This window comes from Peromyscus eremicus, chromosome 16_21, assembly GCF_949786415.1.
Source record: "Peromyscus eremicus chromosome 16_21, PerEre_H2_v1, whole genome shotgun sequence".
In the NCBI taxonomy this organism is placed as follows: Eukaryota; Metazoa; Chordata; class Mammalia; order Rodentia; family Cricetidae; genus Peromyscus; species Peromyscus eremicus.
In genome coordinates this window covers 20,428,466-20,443,923 of record NC_081432.1, presented here as the reverse complement: position 1 = coordinate 20,443,923, position 15,458 = coordinate 20,428,466, and the positions used below count along the sequence as shown (strand labels likewise).

The window sequence follows — 15,458 nt, the reverse complement described above, 5'->3', positions numbered from 1 at the left end:
GGGAATCTTAGGAGAAGAGCTATAGTGAAAGACTATGGTGATGAGTAAGTGGGAGAAAGAGAGAAAACAGCTCAAACAGATCCTATGAGGAAACCCAGGAAAAATTCTGGCCTTGTCATTATCTAGGTAACCTCTGTGTTTGTTTGTTTGTTGGTTGGTTGGTTGGTTTCCCATAGGTGACTTTAACAAATTTTTAACAAATTTGTTATAAGATCAGTCCAAATCCTACTACCTTAAAAGGAAGTCCTCATTGAATTGTTGGGTGTAGATGGTGGCCAGTGTTCTCTCACACCAAAAGAAATCAGTTCTGGTAAGAAAACTCTACTATGTTCTGATGGTACCATTGGTAGGACGGCCTTGGGTTAAGCCATGAATGTCCCAGCAATGTTATGCTGGCTGAGATACAAGGGGAAAGAAGACTGGAACCCCATTAGTCTATAAAATTCGTGGACCTGAAGAAGTGACCCAGGTAGAAGAAGACCTGCCTGGTGGCTAGTCCAGTGAGACAGAACATCGAAAAGATGCTAAAGTATAGGACCTGGGTGTCATGTATTCATTGGTGTCACACATCTTCTGCTTCTTTATGTACCCAAAACCATAAATGATTGTTTCTCCAAGATCCTCTAAGCATCGTAACTCCATTTTCAATGGTTTGAGTTTCTTACATTTGAAAACTCTTCCTAATTCTTCATCTCCACTCCATGCTTTATGTCTAGAATCATGAGTTGGTCAGCTATCTGCCCTCTTTCCTTGCTCTCAAAACATAGTAAGGGCAAACTTCTTCATAGTTGCGTCATTCATGATGCACAGAATATGAATAGCAGAATCTGTGATCTTGAATTGAATGTACAAACTGCCAATGCCCCCAGACTGGCCAATGATCTTGTACAGGCACATCTCTGACAAGTCCTTGTGAATCTCCTTGCAGAGACACTTGCACAAGTTCATGGGCAGATGGAAGGAGACAGCAAGAACTGAGCTTGGGCTGACCCAAACAGGAACAAAAAGAGCAAAATGGATGGGCAGGGCCAGGCCAAGATGGTGGGTCAAACAAACCAGACACGGTGCTGGAGCCTCATTCACCACCTGGGGCTTCTAATATTTTATATTTTAATTCAATGAATGTCAGAACCTCCAAGTTCCTATTAATTATTAATCTAATTAGAATGCAGCACTTTGTTTATAAATTGAATGATATCATAATGTGTCTTCCAATGTATTCTTTAAAATATGCTTTAGATTTTCTACATTTTCTTAGAATTGAATATGGCTTGAAAACTTTTGACAGGGTTTGGTTTTATGGTTTAGTTTTAAAGGAAATTTAGCCTTCTTTCATTTTGTACCATAATGAAATAAATTTAAATTAGCATATTGGAAACCTGAATGCCTGCTGCTACTTGATTAAAGGGTATGAACCATTCATTTTCTTAAGACCATCCTTTCCCCCATGGAACTATATGTACTGATCAGAAATACTTCATGAATCGCTTGATGAATTTTCACAAGGTAAAATATATTTCTAGCCAGAAGCTAGTTTGAAAGAGAACAGCATTAGCTATTCAGAACACTCACTCATTCTGAACTCTCTGTTCAGACTTCCTACATAGACTGTTGCTAATCAACCCCCTGAAATATCACACACACACACACACACACACACACACACACACACACACACACACACCACATTCACCAGGGGAAACTATTTTTCTGAATTACAGTACCACAGATGGCCACTTAATTTATAGAATCATACAATTCAAATATTTACATGGCTGGTTTCTTTAAAAGAAATATAAGAGATTCATCCATGTTGATCATGTAGTTATCATCTCTTTGTGGTTTCTAATATCCACTGTTTAAATAAGCAAAATTTATTTATCTATGCCACAGAAAGGGAAAGGAGCTTTTTGACCAACTCCAATAGGTCACCTGTTTTTTCGATCAAACTATATTGAAATACAACTATGCAAACGTATTTACAGATTTTCAAGGCTTGCTTTTACACTATAAAGTCAGAACTGAGTATTTGTGCAGAGACCACATGGCCTACAGAACCTAAATAGTTTACTATCCAATCTCCTTCAAAGGGTGGCTGCTTTTTGCTCTCTCCTGCATGAGATGGGTATTTGGTCTGCTTCAGTTTCTGCCTTTTATGAACAGCATTGCATTAGACATTATTATAGATCTCTTTCGTAAATATATGGACAAGATTCTACTTCACTATTTGTGGATATGTTCAATTATATAAGTATGAACTTTATCAACTTATATTTCCTGCAGCCAAGCAAGAGTGTTCCATTGATATCTCCGTATTGAGGTGGGGTTGGGCATGTCATTTTCATTTGGAACATTTTATTGGGTATGTGATAGTGTTACATTGTGATCTTGGTTCTATGTGTCTTCAATAACTAATAACTAGGGTTTTAGCCTCTCAATTATCTTCCTTTGTAGAGGGCATGTTCTAGTCTTTTATATTTCCTGATTGAGTGATCTTCATTTCCCTTTTTAATGCAAAAAGCATTTGATTCCATCGTAGATGTGTTTATCACAACATATTGTCCCCAAGACTACAACTTTCTTTCTCACTCCATGAATTATATCTGAAAATAATAAAGATAATTAATTTCACTACAGACTTCTTTGCTCAGCTAAGATCACTCAGATATTTGGAAACATTGGTATCCTCTTTAAGAAATGTTTGCCTACTTCAACTTTTTCTAGCAAGACTCTTATACATTTTCCTTTAAGTGGTCTGTATGTTATCTAAGCAAATAGATATCAAATGTACATGAAAGTGAGGGTTACACTCAATGAAAGAAGAAGCGTCATCATTTTACTCAGCATAAAAATTAAATTCATCCAATAGTATTGAATGAAGACAGAATTCTTTCCTCTGATACATTGTGATGTTATCTATACCATGTTCAAGGTTAATTCATTCATTTTACTCATTCATCTTCCTTACATGTGCAGACTGATTTAGGGTCTTTCATAGGTAGCTATTAATTAATTAATTAATTTGTAATTCTGGGGATAGAACCTTGGTCCTTGAACAGGCTGGTGCTCTAATACTGAGCTAAAGCCTCACTCAAAGTTCTCAATTAGATTCAATTGCTACTTACATTAGCTTGATAAATTTTATTACCCATATGGTAAGTAACCTCCCACAATTCCATAAAATGGTCTAAATGTTTCATAAAATAGTATTTTGTTTTGTGTGTGAGTGTTTTGCTTATATGTACGCATGTATACATGTGCACAACTTATATTCCTGGTGCCCAGGAAGACCACATGATGATATCAGAACCCTTGGAATGGAGTGATCAATGGCTGTGAGCCATCACATGGGTCCTGGGATTTGAACCCATGTTCACTAGAAGTACATCAAGCTCTCTTAACTATTGAGCCCTCTCTCCAGCCCCATCTTAGAGGTTTTTATAGAGATATTAATTCCAATGTTTCCTGTACTGATATATATATATATATATATATATATATATATATATATATATATATATATATATACCTCTATGACTCTAGGCAAGGTCATATGACCTGATCTTTGTGATCAGGCTTCAGACTCAATTGTACTTTCTCAGCTAAAGCAATTGAAGAAAAAAGAGAAAAGTATTAGCCAGGCAGTGGTGGCTCACACCTTTAATCCCAGCACTCAGGATGCAGAGCCGGGCAGATCTCTGTGAGTTTGAGCCCAGCCTGGGCTACAGAATGAGTTCCAGGACAAGCACCAAAACTACACAGAGAAACCTTGTCTTGAAAAAAAAAAAGGATAAAAGTATTGTAAGTCTTCCCTTCACCTGTCTTGATTGCAGAGTTGAAGGAACAACAAGCATTTATAAACCTTTATTCCTAAGCCACCCCAAAATACTACCTGGCGTCACCAAACCTAACTGACTTTAAGCACATAAGAAAATGTGAAAGAGGACAAAGATCACCGAGATTTCTTAGAGTAATACAGCTCCCATACCATTATCCTGTGTTCCTTTGACTAATTCAATTATTCCCGGTAGTGATTTATTTCTAAGAGAAAAGTGTCACTATCCATTGAAGTCTAATTATATTCTAGCCAGAAAAGTAGATGCCTTATTTATGACAATAGCTATTTCCCTTCAATAGATTATGCTGTCACTTGTGTGAAAAACCAATGCTGGTAGATAAAGATAATATATGCATAAAGAGCAAATGTACTCAGCTTGTCAGATTTTTTACAAAGTATTATAACATTCATTTCACATAGATGCTCAGGCTTTTAGCACTCCATGAACATCTCTGCCTCAGGGTCCTTGTGACCCCTTGACTGACCATAAATTAGACAGAATCATAGGTAGATATTGCTTGCTATTTCTGCCAGGATATTTTCTTTCCCTTCTCCTGAGTTAATAAAACCCTAATGAACTCAGCATTAGAGTTCTGCACAAATGATTTTCATTGAAATATTCTGTAATCCTCTTGGCCTTCACCATTCACTATCACATCTTCTGCCATATTGAGCAGGATACTCTACAAATAGTCAGAGTTTATTTTTCCTGGGATACTTCTGTTCTTGGCATTCCAGGAACAGTATTGGAAATGTTGTTGAACTCTCACCCATGTATTTTTGTCTTCTTTTTTATATGAAATAGTAATAGTGCACTGGTGGGCTAATTTGGTGAGTCTCACTGTATATAAAAATACTATGCACATCATTCCTTCTAACTACTTTTGGGATAAGAGGAGCTATTGAAGTTCAGAGAATATATTGTTGATCTTAATGTGCTGTGATATGGACCAGTCAAAGAAGCATTAAAATAATTTTGAGGAACAAAGCATCTACCTTCTGCAATCTCTTCTTAATTAATATCAAATATCAGTGTGATTACTAATACTATAATGCCTCTTGTATTATTTGTAACAATTATTTTCTTGGGGAAAAGTACTGGAACATAAGTGACAGTTGTCAGGTGAAACTCATGATATACAATAGGGAAGACAAGTTAGTACATGTATACTCACATAGGATGTTCAAGAGGAGGCCCAATGAGGGTTCAGTATCAATAGTGTAGCAGAGACCAGAGGCCTCAAACCAGACCAAAGACTCATTGCAATGAACACTTTCAAGTAAGATGAATACACTAAAGGGTATACTGTGTGAGCCACTTTGTCACACTACAGCTTCCAGGATGAGATTTTTCTTTTGTTATTTTTTTCTTCTTTCTTTTTTTTAAATTTTATTTTTTTTTATCGTGGGGGCAGAAGGTTGTAAGGGTATAGAGCAGATGTGAGGGGGTGGAGAGATGAGTGGGACCAAGATGCATGATGTGAAATCCACAAGGAAACAGTAAAAAGTTAAATTAAAAAAAAAGAATTAAGTAATCTGGAATATGTGGTTCCATATTTTAAAAAAGATTAATTTTTCCTTTTAAAAAGAAAGGAAGGAAGAAAAAATACAATTTTAAGAATAAGCTTGGACCAAGTGATAACTTAGGAAGGGCAACCTCACTGTTACTATAGAAACCTACACAGGGAGAGACGTCTCTCTTTGTGCTTTTATCCTATTGTTTTCAAATTCCAAGAACGTTTGGGCACAGAGCTTTAAATTAGTTTCCAGTCACCATGGTTATATAGTCTGAGGATCAGTAATGAAATCGGGGGCTGGACTTGACCACTGATCCGTGCCCCATACTGAGACCCCACAGCAAGTGAAGGCAGCAGGTGAGGAGAAAACAGGTTTCTAAGAGTTGAACTGTAAATTAATGATAATAATTTAAAAAATGGAAGAAAACCCAACATATGCTGCACCTGAGATACTGGCCAAACTGTTCGTCCACCTCCTCTAAACCATCCTACAATGACTCATAAAGAATGAAGACGTCATTAAAAAGAAACTTAGAGAATGAGCCTTTCAGGAAAAAAATGATAATTATATGAACTGGTACCCAGGGATTCCCTATGCTTCTGTCAGACACTTAAGGAAAATCATGAAAAGCCCAGAAACTCAGAAAGTTTAATAGCACCAGCCAATGAGGAGGGGAGCACAAAGATCAGAGGAAATTACTTTTAAGATTGCTTTACACTAGACTGCAGAGATAGTTCAGTCCTTAAGAGCACTTCCTCTTCTTGTAAGACCTGAGTTTGTTTCCCAACACCCATATTGCAACTCATAACTCATTGTAACTCTAGTTACAGAGGATCCAATGCCCTCTTCTGATCTCCAGGGGCTCATGCATGTATGTGGTATACAGGCATACACTCAGACACACACACACACACACACAAACACACACACACATAAACATACACACACACATACACACAAACACACACACATACACATAAAATAATAAATATTTTAAAAATAAGATTTCTTTAGAGAATATTATATGTAACATAAATATATAAACATGTGCTTGTATGCATTTTATATGTAAATTTTATACTTATCAGAAAACATTCCTCTAAGTTTCATGAATATTGTTGTATTGATCTTGTTCTAGAAATAAATATGTGAGACATGTTTATACATTAATTACTTGATTATTATTCATATTGATTCTGAAGTTTCCTGTGTTACTCCCAGGTATACATAGACAGATGTTTTGATATTTCCTCTAGTATTCAACACTGCAGTAACATGTATCTGGGATCTTTTGGGTAAATTGTGAAGTTAGTCTAAGGCAGAACATAATACCATACAGATGAAGTGACCCTGTATGGACACTCCCTGATCATTTGTACCTTAAACACACAATTAGGTTCTGTTGCTGTGGACTTCATTACACGTATCTGTAGTTAAACGTGTCTTAGGACAACCAAGGAAGGTGTCTATGTGTAGATGGAGATGTAAAAACCTCAGGATGCCTAACTCAGTGTGTAATTCTAATTAGATTTATCTATATCTCATTATTATATACCAAATATGACATATGTTCCAATTCTGAAATGGATAAATTTTTAGTTAATGTATTATTGTCCTGGTAAGCATTCCTTTTATTTTCATTTCTGCATTTTTAAATTGAGAATTTCACCCATATATACAAGTTTTGATCAAATCTCCCTAACTCTCCCTCCACTGTAATTCATTTCCAATCTCCCTTTTTACTCTTCCTTCCCAAGTCCATGTGCTCTGCTTTTCAATCCACTTAGTGCTGCCAATACATGCACGAGTATAGGCTCATCTAGCATGTGAATCCTCACAGAACTGACATGCTGGAAGACAACTGACCCTTCCTCCCCTGGTCTATCAATAGCCTATAGATCTCAGGTACAGGGTGGGACTCCATGAGTACTTCCCATATCCATCCTGACATTTGGGCTGGCTTGATCTGGAACAGGTCTCCTCTATTCAGCCATAGCCATTGTGAGTCTACAGTCCCAGAAAGGTCTATCCATCTACACTACTGATGGAAAAAAAGTGATCAATAGTCTTATTTAGCTGTGAACCCTGTGAGATAGAATAATTACCGTTTGGCAAGAAATGTTCACTGGTACAATAGGGGCATGAATTTTATGGGAATAACCAATAACTTTCTGGATTTTAAGGCCTATTCTGCAAAAAGTAACTCAGAATTCACGTCTGCGACCATTAACTGAGACAAAATGCCTGGCTATGTCATAGGTCTTGGGGGAGTACCTAATAGACATCCATTATTTAAGGAATATAACAAATAATTTCATTTGTACAAAGGGTCTGAATTTGTGCCAAAGTTACATACAGATTTAAGAACAAAGCTCTGAGGAGGAGAGAGGTTCCAATGAAATCCATTTCAGCATGTCAATAATTATAGGCAAATATTTCAAAGGTACACATTCCTTCCACCTAGCCCTCTCGCTCCATGATTGGATCTCTTCACTTCTTCAATGAAAAATGAATAATAGAAATGATTTATGGACATTTATTTCCCCATGTTTTCAATAAATATCAAGGAAACAAAACTATGATTGGTACTTCAATTCTTCCTCTGAATTTGAGAAATGCTTTATTTTGTCAATAAAATCATATTATTTCCTTCCTAGCAGACCAGAGCCCTTTCTTGATTTTACATCATTTCCATTTAATACAGCCACTGTACCATGAAAAGGAAAAGAGGAATGAAAGTTGAGTCAGTCTTTTTATATTAAAAGGTTAAGTCTTCAGATCTCTTCAGAGTTTTTTGACTGAGAATTAAACACTTTTCATCTAGAACATCTGTCCATGAGCAACCCTGACCCCAAAGTGGCATTGGCATCATTGGGTTTTATAGCCAGCAAGTGTAGAACAGAACACTACAACTGATCCTGAAACTGGAATGCAAACAAGCTCAGAACAGCTAAGGCTTTCCTTGTTTGTGTTGATACTGTTCCATTTCTACTGCTTTATCAACAAGGAAATCTCTTCAAGAAGGGCTGTAAAATCTCCTGATCTCATGAAACAGAAGCAAGATACTTTTACTAAGGCCTGTTGCACACCAAGTTGCTAATGTTGAAGCTGAAAAAAAATTAAAGCATGGAAAACTCAACTAGTTTATTTTCCTATTTTTGAGATTTCTTAAAAATTAATATTTATATAAGAAGTATTATGAATCACAAATGTCATGAGGCTTAATTTCTTGTGAAAAGATGTCCTTACAATTGGCATAAAAGAATTTTAAATCCAGAGTATTTTGTTTTTGAGAGAAATGCTCGTATAAGTATCTGATAATTCTCATTTGTGAAGTTACTCTGACATGAGAAGAATATCTTCAATTAGACAGTATTGCCCGGAACTGGAACAAACCACATACATTATCATTTCCAGATACTACTGCCAACATTTACAATCTGTTCAGGCTAAATCTCCAATCCATTTTGAAGTTCAAGGTAAATCAAAAATATTATGGCACTTCATGTTAAGATTTATTAACAGTAAAATCAAATCTGAAATTAATGTAGTTTTAAATAATGCATAAAAATTAGCTATATATCTAGAATTACATAGCTAAAGTCTTTATGCATTTTTCTGTACAACCTTATAAATGTATACTTTCCTATGATACATATATTTACATGTATGATACAATTATGTGTATATATCACACCTATGCAAAAATGACACCTGATACACAAATACATATTTGTGGATGCAATACATCTATATGTATATACAATTAAAATGTAAAATTACTTGTGTGCCTGCAAAACATGAATTAGTGGTTGAGTCTGAATGCTGGTGATAAAAATAATAGGTACTAGACTCAAGAAGAAATAAATATACTTAATAATCAAAATAGCACTGTAAGGTTATAGATGCTCTGCATAGGTAGAAAATTCCCACTAATGTACTGCTTCTGTAACCTCAGTAATTAAGCAGTTTGTAAAATTTGACCTTGTTTCCGTTCTCACAATGAATTAGAGTTAAGCTAAGCAGTCATCTGAACTTGGTAAATCAGTGTGTTCTCTAATTTAGATTCTAAGGAAGGACTAAATAGATTCCATAATTCCAAAAAAACAAGTATGGATACTAAAAATAATTATATCTTCATTTGCAGGTTCCCTCCAATCCTATTGTTATTTACAAATATAAATTAATTACAAACCCTATATTCATATATGCAATAAATCCCCAAATATTTCCCTGTGACATGGAAATGATTTCTTTATAATCAGTATTAAGAACTGATACAATTCATGATACAATGGTAGAATGATAACATGATACAACTAAATCATGGCCTCTTGGAAGAAATGTGGGTTCAAGGAGGTTAAATAATTTCCCCCAAGTCACACTGATGGAAGTTAATGGTATCATTTGAACTCCAATCTGATGGCAGAGTCAATGTATTCTAACTTTTATGCCAAGATCAGACATTTATTTTTAAGTGGTCCAGGTAAGGATCAATGGGAAATTTAATGAACATTTACAATGTTTCTCTATTTTCCCATAGTTCTACAATAGCCATGTCTTTATGATTGAAAGCATAAATTCAAAAATTACCTAAGACACACAGAGTAGGGAGATATTCTGTTACTGACTAGTGAGTTTGAGCACAAAGAGGGAGTCTAGAGTAGGAAAAAGAATTGGTAACTTCTGAGGGGAAGACAAGGAGTGAAATTTGAAGACAGATAAGCAGGCTTTGTTTTTGTAAACTCAGTTCTTCTGTTTTATATTAAATGAGATACACCCCCTGTTAAAGGTCCTGATTTGTATATGTATGCATTCATTAACCACATCCGATCATCTTTACTCATCACAGTCTTGTGTTGGCTTATACTACTAAATACTAAGGAAAGTGTAAAATCTTCCACTTGAATATTTAATATTAGAAACAGACATGTGCATGCTTGATATGTTTTCTACATATTACAAAGCTTTATCTTTATAAAGTGGTCCCAATTTTCTCTATTTATGTTTTTGTGTCAAAGTATTATTTGGCCATATTTTTATAGATAAAATTCTCTTTAGATTAAAATTTTAGTACTATTTTTAAAATTAATTTACTTTTAAGAGATTTGTTTTTATTTATGTGTATGTGTACATGTGTGCCCATGTACACATGTGTGCAGTATCTTTGGAGGCCAAAACAGGGTGATATTATAGGTGTTTGTGAGCTGCCTGATACAATTCCATTCTTCTGCAAGTGGAGCAAGCAGTCTTAGCTCCTGAGCCATCCACCCAGCCCTTATTTATTTGTCTTCTAAGACAAGGTCTCCATCTGTCAAACAGGCTACATGCACAATCCTACACTTCCTCTGGTGTTTAAGGATTATACATCTCAAAACTACATTCAGCTGTATTTTTTAAAAGTTTTGTGTCATTAAAAGCTAGGCTTGCTGTTTTTATTACTATAGCTCTATAATAGAGCTTGAAGTCAAGGATGGTGATGCCTCCAGAAGTTACTTTATTGTAAAGATTGTTTCAGTTATCCAGGTTTTTTTGTTTTACCATATGAAGCTGAGTATTGTGAAGAATTGTGTTGGGATTTTGATGGTGATTGCATTGAATCTGTAGATTGCTTTTGGTAAGATTGCCGTTTTTATTATGTTGGTTCTACCTATCCATGAGCATGGGAGAGCTTTCCATTTTCTGATATCTTCTTCAGTTTCTTTCTTCAAGGACTTTAAGTTATTGTCATACAGGCATTTCATTTGTTTGGTTAGAATTACCCCAAGGTATTATATATTATTTGTGGCTAATGTAAAGGGCAGTGTTTCTGTGATTTCTTTCTCAGCCTGTTTATCATTTGTATATAGGAGGGCTACTGATTTTTTTTAAGTTAATCTTGAAATGTGCCACACTACTGAAGGTGTTTATCAATTGTAGGAATTTCCTGGTAGAATTTTTGGAGTCACATGTATACTATCATATCATCTGCAAATAAGGAAAATTTTACTTCTTCCTTTCCAATTTTTATCCCCTTGATCTCCTTTTTTTGTCTTATTGCTCTAGCTAGAACTTCAAGTACTATATTGAATAGATATGGGGAGAGTGGACAGCCTTTTCTTGTTCCTGATTTTAGTGGAATCGCTTGGAGTATCTCTCCATTTAATTTGATGTTGGCTGTTGGCTTGCTATAAATTGCCTTTATTATGTTTAGGTATTTTCCTTGTATTCCTGATCTCTCCAAGACCTTTAGCAAGAAAGGGTGTTGGATTTTGTTAAAGGCATTTTCAGCATCTAATGAGATGATCATGTTGGTTTTTTTTCCAGTTTGTTTATATAATGGATTACAATGACAGATTTTTGTATGTTGAACCATCCCTGCATCTCTGGGATGAAGCCCACTTGATCATAGTGGATTTTTTTTTGTGATCTTGGATTCTGTTTGTCAGTATTTTATTGAGTATTTTTGCATCAATGTTCATGAGGGAGATTGGTCTGTAATTTTCTTTCTTTGTTGCATCTTTGTGTGGTTTGGGTATGAAGGTAACTGTAGCCTCACAGAAAGAGTTTGGCAATGTTCATTATGTTGCTATTATGTGGAACAATTTGAGGAGTATTGGTATTAGCTCTTCTTTGAAATTATGGTAGAATTATGTACTGAATCCATCTGGCCTTGAACTTTTTTTTTTTTTTGGTTGGGATACTTTTAATGACTGTTTCTATTTCCATAGGATGTATAGGTCTATTTAAATTGTTTATCTGGCCTTGATTTCATTTGGGTATGTGGTACCTGTCCAGAAAGCTCTCCATTTCTTTTAGATTTTCCAATTTTGTGGAGTACAGATTTTTGAAGTGTGAACTGACGATCCTCTGGATTTCTTCATTGTCAGTCATTATGTCTCCCTTTTCATTTCTGACTTTGTTAATTTGGATGCTCTCTCTCTGCCTTTTGGTTAGTTTAGATATGGCTTTGTCTATCTTGTTGATTTTCTCAAAGAACCTACTCTTTGTTTCATTGATTCTTTGTATTGTTCTCTTTGTTTCTATTTTATTGATTTCAGCCCTCAGTGTAATTATTTCCTGGCATCTACTCCTTCTGAGCTTGCTGATAGAAAACCAAAACTTTAATATCAGATAATCTTTTATTTATTATTTGGCTTTTTGACCCCTTATCTCTCACTCTTAGATCAATGTATTTGAGAAAACTCAAATGTTTCTGGAGATTGCATTAATTTTGATACCTCTCTGCTCTCTCTTCTCTCGCCTTTTTCCAAGCTGATGACTAGTTAACGCTTCAATACTTGATGTTCTACAGGCTTGAGGTTGCTATTCTATTATCATTAATGAATTCCCTAGGAGTTTCAAAATGTTTCTCAACCTTTCTAACTCTGACACTATTTTCCGACAAAATATGTATAAGCATATACAAAAACAAAAGTTCAGATGTACTAACTTGAAGTTAAAACATGCATTCCTATGGGCCAAATTGGAGGAGTTTCCTCTTACCCAAAGAACCCCTTCAGTGCATGATTAATGCCATCTGATGAAAGAGCATTTTCCTTAGCTCTGCTCATGTTCATCTACCTAAAATGTCTGTATAATTTGTTTATTCCTTGATATTTCTCCATTCCATTTCTCTCTCCATCTTGCCATCTCTCTCCTCCTTTCTTCTTGAAATTAAAGTCCAATAGCTCAATGACAATTGTGTCATTGCTTAAAATTTTGGAAGATGCTGGGTGGTGGTAGTGCAGGCCTTTTAATCCCAGCACTCCGGAGGCAGAGGCAGGTGGATCTCTGTGAGTTCCAGGCCAGCCTGGTCTACTGAGTGAGTTCCAGGACACCCAAGGATACACAGAGAAATCTTGTCTTGAAAAGAACAAAAGAAAAAAAAAACCTAAAAAAGGTTTTAGGGCCTTGAGAGATTGCTCAGTGGTTAAGAGCACTGAGTGCTCTTCCAGAGGAACCGGGTTCAGTTCCCAGCAAGCACATGGGAGCTCACAACTGTCTGTAACTCCAGTTCCAGGGGCCCTGACACCCATGGCAAAACAATGCACATAAAGTAAAAAGAAATAACTTAAAATATTGGAAGACAATTTCCTCATTTTTTTCTCATACAAGCTAATAGTTTAATTCTTCATGGAGACCATGCTTATTCTCATGTTGTTGGTTTCTTTGCTTTTGATTATCCTCAGCTGTACTCTGATGATCCCAGACTTGGGCAGCTCATTTTCTCTGCTAAAGGTCTATAGGGCATCTTGAAATTTCAATTAAAGTCTTTCAATATTTGTAAGTTTCAACAATATGTGTCATTCATTGTTTTCAGCCTGTTATTTTCTCTTTTCTTGCTATGATTTAAATTTTACATGCCAGATCATTATGCAGCACAACACACTGTGTTGAATTTTAGTTTTTATTGTATTTTCTTGTTGCCTGTTTTTCCACGAGTCATATGGATAATTTTTTCATATATCCTGCATATTTTTCCACATCACTCATTTTTTTTCATTTCAAAATTATAATAAACGTATAAGAAATTATAATTAATAATATAAAACCATCTTGTGTACTCTTGGCCTAGGTTCTCCCAAAGGGTCAAACTTGGAAAACCACAGAGCATCACAACCAGGATTTCAACATTTCTTACAAGGATTTTTATTATGGTAAGAATACCACACATTGTTAAATACATTTTTGTCCATTTCCTCCCCCTTTATTTCATGAAAAGTAATCAGTTTTCATTCACACAGACATTAATAACAATCAGTTTTCATTCCTACAATTTTTTGATGTAAAAAATGTCACAAAAATGAAAGCAGAGTCTACGTTTGCTTTTTAAATTTCTTATCTAGTAATATGTGAAAAGTCATCAATTTGTTGGATGCATCAATAAAAGGTTCTCAACTTTATAAGATTCCTGAATAGCATCTAATGATTTGGATATGCCAACTGTCTGTAACAGTTCTCATGGTAAAGTTACTTGATTTACTTCAGGGTTTTAGTATATGAGTAAAATGATTGGCTGGGATATAGTGTTTGCTAACATACATGAGGTCTTAGTATCAATGCTCAGTATTCTAAAAATAAGCAAATGAATAAAGAGATAAAATATCTATACTATAAATACATATACACATGCTATGAACATAAGTTTTGATTACTCTGAGATACGAGAAGTCTCCTCATCCTTCCTCCTCTTCTTTGGATCTGACTCTTCAGTCTTGTATTTTGTTTCTTAACTGTCTTTTCAATTTTTTTTGGTCTTCCTAGAATTAGTTATTTATTTTACTGATTTTTCACTATGGCAGTTTTATTTTTATTTTCAAGTTTCTTATTTCCCTATTTTTCCCTTGATGTTTGTTTTTCAGTTTATTTACTCTTTTTTTTTCCCCAAAGTTGAGGACCGAACCCAGGGCCTTGTGCTTGCTAGGCAAGCACTCTATCATTGAGCAAAATCTCCAATCCCCAAATTATTTACTCTTATATCCCAAGGTTTTATGGAGTAATCACTCCTCTATTCCTCTCAAATATACTCTCAGGAATTGACAATACACAAACTTTTCTCTTCTCTGAACCTCCAAGAAACACACCTCCTGGTGGGGAAGATATCTCTAGTGACAATGAAATCATTTAGTGATTTAAACAAATGTTTATACACCATTTCTCAAAAGGGAGTGGGAACACTGTGTCGCATAGCTTGTGTGTGAGAGATTGGTGGAAGGTTGCCTGAGGGATGGTTAGTGTTGGACAGTCCTGAATAGCCTACAACTTCTCCTTTATGTACTATCCTATCCTCAACTACAAATAGCATGGGCTTGTTCAGTCATGGTCATAAGGTCTTAAGAAAAGGAAGAAAATGCTGGAACTCCTTTGAAATCTAGGCTCAGAACTGGCACATTGTGGTGGCTGCCAAATGCCTTTGATCAAGATAAATGTAAGGCCAGCATCTGTGTAGGGACTGATTAGATTCCTCTGGTGAGAAATCAAAGACTCATGTTGAAAGGGTACTTACATGGAGAGACAGGAAGATCACAAAAGGTATAAAAACAGACAGATAGGAAGCCTGGGACAATTTTTATAATTGCTCTACTGTACCTGGGCATATTTATGAACATATTCTAATCTC

The 15,458-nt window shown here is 35.4% G+C and overlaps 1 pseudogene; it reads right to left on the bottom strand.

Annotated features, from left to right (window-relative positions):
* Positions 1-430: 430 nt before the first annotated feature.
* Positions 431-12,909, bottom strand: LOC131893815 (transmembrane emp24 domain-containing protein 10-like; annotated as a pseudogene).
* Positions 12,910-15,458: the final 2,549 nt, after the last annotated feature.